This window comes from Coturnix japonica, chromosome 2 (assembly GCF_001577835.2).
Source record: "Coturnix japonica isolate 7356 chromosome 2, Coturnix japonica 2.1, whole genome shotgun sequence".
NCBI lineage: Eukaryota > Metazoa > Chordata > Aves > Galliformes > Phasianidae > Coturnix > Coturnix japonica.
In genome coordinates, this window is record NC_029517.1 from 31,999,831 (window position 1) to 32,006,905 (window position 7,075).

At 43.4% G+C, this 7,075-nt stretch overlaps 1 protein-coding gene across 6 annotated transcripts in view; it reads right to left on the minus strand.

Moving 5' to 3' along the window:
- The window catches only part of TBC1D5 (TBC1 domain family member 5), a 285,215-nt gene extending 278,359 nt beyond the window's left edge, over positions 1–6,856 (minus strand). For 2 of the 6 annotated variants that reach the window (XM_015853786.2, XM_015853785.2), the window contains exon 1: positions 6,086–6,351. The gene's annotated coding sequence lies outside the window, so the exon portion shown is untranslated. Of the gene's footprint in view, positions 1–6,085; positions 6,354–6,768 lie in introns of those variants that run through there. The other 4 variants (XM_015853783.2, XM_015853787.2, XM_032443198.1 and 1 more) reach the window with 4 other exon arrangements.
- Positions 6,857–7,075: the final 219 nt, after the last annotated feature.

Below are 7,075 nucleotides of genomic sequence, written 5' to 3' on the forward strand. Positions count from 1 at the left end.
AGGTACAAGAAATCAAAGTACCGCCTAGGCATTGGAGCCTCTTGTTCACATTTACAGTGCAGCAGGCATGATTATGTGAAAACAACTGTGAAATAAATGTGAAACATATCGTGAGTCTTTACTTTAAAAGTGTCCAAATTTACATCTGAAAAGGACAGTGTGAACATTGACAATTTCTTTTAAAGCACAGATGTATGAAAAACTAATCACAGCTCAGGAAAAGAAAAACAAATATTTCTTTAAAGTGAATCTGGTGGGGAAAATGAGAAACTAGTTCAACTCTGCGACGTACCAAGGTGCAAACAGTAAAATACAGACGGATCACCATCCAGATACAGATGTTGCCGTGCTGTAAATAAGGGCAAGAAGAAGAAAAAGTTGTAGAAAGTGATACATATATCTGCATCATTCAGGATACAGAAGCCACTGGCCAGTTCCATTGGTGCTAATGGAAAAATTTGGTAACCATAAACCATTAGAAAGAATGAAAAACTTTGAACAGCTCCTTGGTATGGAGATTATGCCATAATTGGGATTTTTTTTAATCACCTCCTGCAAAGCACCAGTTGCTGGCCACTGGAAATGACAAACTAACAGCCCAGCTGACAATTCATCTGATGCAAGGATCTTTATGCTAACACCAGAGCAAAGTCTAAATGCCAAAACCATACCCCTACAGTTCGAGAGAAAATCTTTACAAACTTAAGTTCTGCACCTTGAAATTCAAGTCTGTTCTCAATAAACATCAGAAATCTATACTCCTTCCCAATAAAAAGGCCAGACATCCAGTTGTCTAAAGGCCAGTGATTAAACAAAAATAGCTCCTGAACAACCTAGGTTCTCAGGAAATGTACTTCAGGTGTTCACTACCTGGTAACTCAGAATCATGGGACACTGGCTATGTGCAGCTCAGAAGGCAACGCAAGTGGAAGTCTGCTACAAACCATCAGCTCCAACAAGAGAACAGGAGGATTTTTTTTTCATTTACATATGCCTGTGATTTGCTGAAAGAGATGTCAAACTATAGTCTTCAATCAGAAACCAAATATCTCAGGATCTTAAGCAGCCACGAGTAAAAACCAGCACTTTTTAAGAAATATTGGCAAGTTTTCTAACACTACTCATTGTAATGGGCACAGAGAAATTACCATACATCCCATTATAGTGGCTAAAACAAATGCATCACTGGACAAGGCACTGTGGATAGCCTAAGAATCACTGCTCATGATCTGATTATACAGCCAGAGATCACTGAAACATACATAAGCTTAGCATGGACGCACACACTCATATTCCTGAGGTTTCTATATTTCTGAAGTTGAAACAAGTTAGGAACGCAACTGATTGGGGGGGGGGGGGGGGAACTGAAATGGAAAACATGAAAATGGAAGCCATCCTTAACACGTCTTTTATCTGCTATCAGTTTAACAGCTAACAAAGAGAACAAATTGGGTTAAAATTCAGCCCAGATGTTTGAATACTGATGTTTTTGTTTTGTTTTGTTTTGTTTTGTTTTTTTGGGGGGGGGGGGGGGGGAATGAAGAAAGCATAAAAAGTAAAACAGGATCAACAATACAGAAAAGCATGAGGTGGATCACCACCAACATGAAACAGAGCTACAAAGTGTTGAAGCTGAGAAACATCAAACACCCACAGCACCAGCACCACACACACTACATCAACACCAGCACAGCCCCGTGGCTAGGCAGAGGTGGCAGAAGTGTTAAAACTCATATGCAAAGATCTAAAATAGCCAATAAACACTTTCACTCTATAGTTGGAAACATTCAAAATGATATAATTGTATCACATTATATTGATTTTCCTTCCAACTCATTTGTTAAACAGATGTTCCAGATCAGATGTTAAAAAACATGGTGAGACAAACCTTATACATCAGCATACTTGTTAAACTTCTCCAAGAGTCTTAAGGCTGTCAGTCCAGTATATCTGTGATCTATTGATCATAAATTTCAATCTGTGTAATCTAAAAGCTACTTCTATCTTTAAACGCTATGCACTGACACCGTACACAGAACAGAAAACTGTGTCAAAGGGACAAATCCAGTTTTTAAGGCAGTCTGATGTGATAAGAGAATTCAGACACGACAAGAACCAGTGAAAGACAGATGCATTCAAATGTATTCAAACAATAATTGCATGCCTTATTTTTAAATAGTGGAAAAGATGAATCACTGGAACAAGTCATCCAGAGAAGTAAATGGTAGATTCTCAGTATCTTGATATACTTTTGAAAAAAAACTTAGCCAACTAGAAGTTCAGCAAAAAAAAAGTATCCACTCAGACAAAAACTGATGCTGTAATACATTTGTGGTGAAGCATATGTGAACATATCAAGACAGAGCTGCTCCCCATTCTAACGCAGCACTACATGATACAGTAGTGCAGGAAAGTCAACTTAACCAAGTAAACCATATGAATTTTGCATATTGGTGCTAGATTAATTAGCAATGTGGTAATTATGTTCTTTAATAATCCTAAAAGACGGATTAGCTAACCCATTAACAGAACTAAAAGCACCTCAACTTAAATAGTACATAGGTACGTATAAAGTTTTATCTGAAAATACAGTGCAAGATACTGGGATGATGACTCGTTTCCATCACATTCAGTTCGACATCAGTGATGTGATTCTTCCCATCATTTTCAAATTACTTCCAACTAGACTTCAGGTCATAATATGACTCCAGTCCAGTCTCAGAAGCAGAGATATAGCCATTAACAGAGGCAAAATAGCTATTTCTGTTTTGTTTTGTAATTCATTGACCTTTATCCTCATAGACTGCCAACTGCAGCACATTCGTCTCCAAGGCCTGGATGGAGTGTGGAGAACTGTTCAAGCTTGGCTCTCTCGTGTCTAATTACAACTCTTAGGGTATGAACAGAGTCAAGTATTTCTCCTCAACAACGCATCACACACAGACACTAAAATTCAAATCACTCCTTTTCGTATTTAACATAAATAAAAATAATACAATTTATCAGATTATAATGCTATCCAGTATGATAGAACCTTCAACTCTGCATTAAGTCCTTTTCAGATAGTATTTGATCCCAGAAGTTGTAGTATCAGGAAAATAAAAAGCAGCCTGGTACATGGTTAACTGAAGAAGTTCTCAAGCAAAGCACAATTCAGTAACTACTTTCAGAAACTGGAAACAGCAATAACTATGCCAATTCTTTCAGAGGTAAAGAGTTGAAGCCCCATTAATACAGCAGTCAAATACAGGCAGACAACTTCACATCATGTTTCAAAGCCCTGATTCTCCTACAGTACAACACAGCCAAGTATCTGTACTTCTATGGGCTACAGAGTGGACTGCCTTGGGCAGCTTACTGGGCTTAGAACACCCAAAAACTGTATCATATTTATTACAGAAGTGTAGAGGCTAAGGCAAACTATTTACATACCATACCACATTTGCACTCTGTAGTCATCACTGACTCCTGATCCAAAATTCTCTTACACGTGCTAATCAACAAAGCCTCAAATGGACTACTTACTGATTATCTCAGAAACTGTCTATCCTCCACAATTCTCAGCAACAGCTGTTGCCAATTACAGCAGCGTACCTAACAGTTTAAGATAAAGCTCCTAAGGATGGAGCACAGAGTAAACTTTCTAAAAAGACTTCAGCAGCAGAATTCCTTGCAGGGCGAAGTGCAAAGCAGATCTTTGCATAGTCCTTCCACAGTAAAAAATGAAGTTATAATAGCAACAATAACTCAGAGACAGCGAATATCTCTGCAGTAGTGTAAATCACAGGCAGGCAGAGTACATATAACACACTTCCACCAAATCACACTTCACTGGCAAGATAATATGAGGTATCAAATTCCAAAAGAATTCCACTACTGAAATGCAAACAAAAGAGAAAAGAACAGTGGAGTTAAACCAACTCTGTAACACAGAAGACAAATGCTAGAGGAATGTTTTCACAGGGCTAAGTGTCACCCTTGCAGGTGCCATGGCATTTTAAGGAAAGGTATGAACCATTTTTGGTGTGACAAGTGATCTCTCTTGCAGCACAATCTGAAAATTACTTGTATACAATTGGGCTTGTGACTTCCCTCAGGTGAAACAAAGCAAAACAAAACAAGAATCCCACCAGCATTATTAATTCTTGAACACTACCTCCAGTACAAGCCCTTACTTCACTGTACTTGCTATTCACCACAGGAGAACATCCTCCTGTCTCTTCTCCTCACCAACAAAAGGATGCCAACAGTATCTCTAGAAATGTTCAGCCTGCATAGGAGTTGACTATATCAATCATTTCTACAAACTATGAAGCCATCGTAAAATCTAAGGGGGGTGGGAAATCAATCATGCACCTTCTTCCCAATATATGCTTATATGCAAAAAGAGGATTTGCTTGTGCTCTCATACGTTGTTAAGAGCTGAAGTTCATAATGAAGGTGTGCAAGTCACACAAGGGTAAGTTCTGGTTGATGGTTTAACAACGTTATGAACTTCATGTAAGTTTAAAAACTCAGTTTATCTGGGCCAGGCTGTGTCTAGTTCTGTTTTTATCAGATGTATCACAATGTTACAAAACCTAAATTGCACCTAGCCCAGTAATCACCACCATATTATAAGTATGTATGTGATGTGAACAGGCCGCACATGTCGATAAACAGGAAGTCTGGCAACTAGTTACCCATGATAACATTAAGTCAGACAACCATTACAAAACAAGGACTGGTTTCCAAAAGAAAAAACAGTGTTGCCCACAAGTGATACACTGTTCCTACTGCCCAGTTTTAGTACTGCGTGTTCAATTGAGCTACAAAGCCAGTAGTGAGCAATGATTCCGAGACAGGTGAGATCTGGGATTAACTTGTCTGTGTGTTTTACTACCCTCAACTTTTCAAAAAATATTTTAAATTCCAATAAACAGCCTGTATTTATTTGGGATACATCGTGGAAGGTTTCATTTTCACAGAGATGCTATTACTGAATGTGAGTGTGGCAAATAACAGAACTGATAAACTTTAATGAAGTTTCCTTGGTATGAGAGTAGTTGTGCTTTGTAACCAAGTTGCAGAGTAAGGGCAGATAAGCAGGATTGCTGGCAATAAAGTAGCAAAAGGATGCTGTATGGCTGTATGGAAAAACTAGAAGACCATTCTTGACTCCTGATTCCCAATCTAGTGTGATTTGGAATATGAGTCCTTCACATAGTTAACATTCTTCTCGTTTGTTAAGTATTTCAAGTCACATGTACCACTTAAAGCAATGTTCTGTCAATGTGATGGGACAGCTATTCCTTAAAAGCGGACCACGAAGCCCCCAGGTTGAATAACACCATAGGATATGTACCTACACTACACAACTGCTGGATATGGTATGGAAACCTAAGAAGATAAAACTTTCCAACAACTAAAATGTGCCAACTGCAGCCCTTGCACTGAAATCCATACTTACTACACCACTTGAACTACTGTAATCTAAAGATAACCAAACGTGGCAATTAGTAAGTCACTCTGTAGGCAATAAATTGGACAGCCAGCACAGACTGGGGTCAGATGGGTGGGAACGAAAGGAAACAGTCACTGGGGTCAAGAAAGTGGAGGGAAAACCTGCCTTTTACAAAAACTCTTTGTCAAGGCCTGGGAAAAGAAAAATCATTTCAACCTTAACTCTTCCCTCTTCAGCCATCAGAATTACCACCGACAACAATGGGAAAAAATAATAATAATAACAATAATCCAGAGGGGGACCATCTTATGACCATCTGCCTCCTCCTCCCTCCCTGCTTCCACCTCCCAGAACCGAAGCTCTGGCTTCAGCGGTCCCTACCGGGAGCACCTGCCCCCCGCCATGCCCGGAGGAGGCGGCCCCGCGGGAAGCAGCGGGAGGAGGCCGGGCAGCGGCCCGCGGCACCCGCTGCGCGCAGGCCTCACCAGCCCCAGCGCTGAGCGCCGACGGCCGAGGGCTGCGGGACGGGGCGGCGCTGCCGGGAGAGGCCCCGGCGGGGGCTGGCGCACTTTGACTGCAGGGCGGCCGGCGGGGAGGGGGGCAAGCGGGTGAAGGGAGCAGATGCTCCGGGGCTGGTTTTACCTGCTGCTGCTGCTGCCTGCAGTGGCATGAAGATCTGGCTCAGTCTCTCTCTCTCTCTCTCTCTCTCTCTCTCTCAATCCCCGTTCCCTCCCCGCCTTCCTCCCTCCCTACCTCCCTGCGCTGCTCGCAGACCCCCGCGCCGGCCCGGCGCCCTGAGAGGGATGCGGGGCAGGGGGAGGCGGTGGGGGAGGCCCGGGGAAGGGAAAGGAAGAGAAGGGAAGGGGAAGGGCTCCCTGTCCGCACGCGGAGACGCGCGATAGCACCGCCTCTCACCCACCGCCCTCGCCTCCTTCTCTCCTTATGCGCAGGCGCTCAACACGGCTGCGAGGCCGCGGCAGTCTGGGACTGTGGTTGCTGCTCTGTGCTCCTGGGTGCCTGCTCCCTGCTCCTCGCTCCCTGCCCGGCACTGGGGCAGGCACAGGGCTGAGGGACACACGGGAAGGAGCCGGCCTGACGGGGCGGAGGAGGATGAGTCGGATCGGGCTTCGGCACGGGCAGTGGAGCAGCTTCGTTGCCGCCCGCGAGTCCTCGGAGGCAGCAGCAGCAGCAGAACAGGGCACTGGGGTTTGTTGAGATTAGGAGGTTTTCCTTTTTTTTAACTTCTTTCCCCCCACCCCCCTCCTTTTCGGGTGCCAGTCGCCCTCTAAGGATGTCCAGTATGCTGTTATGTGCATAAAACGTACCCGGAGTGGCTTGAAATGGTGTAGTTTGAAATGAATTCAGTGCAGCTCTCCCTGGAAGCAGCTGGCTGGGTTCACACCGCTCAGGAAACTTCCTCATAGAAGGAGGACATGAATGTCACAATGTGCTGGAACATTCTAAATGATGTGCTGAGCTGTGTTTGCTGGCATCCAGGCTGACTGGGAGCCTTCTGCCTGGTGACAAAGGCCTGCGGCTGCCAAGGACACTGCTTTAGCACTGACTGGGCATTCATTATAAGTTCTAAAAGCATGTGAGCTGTTTTAGTGGACCACTTAGCACTGGAGGGTT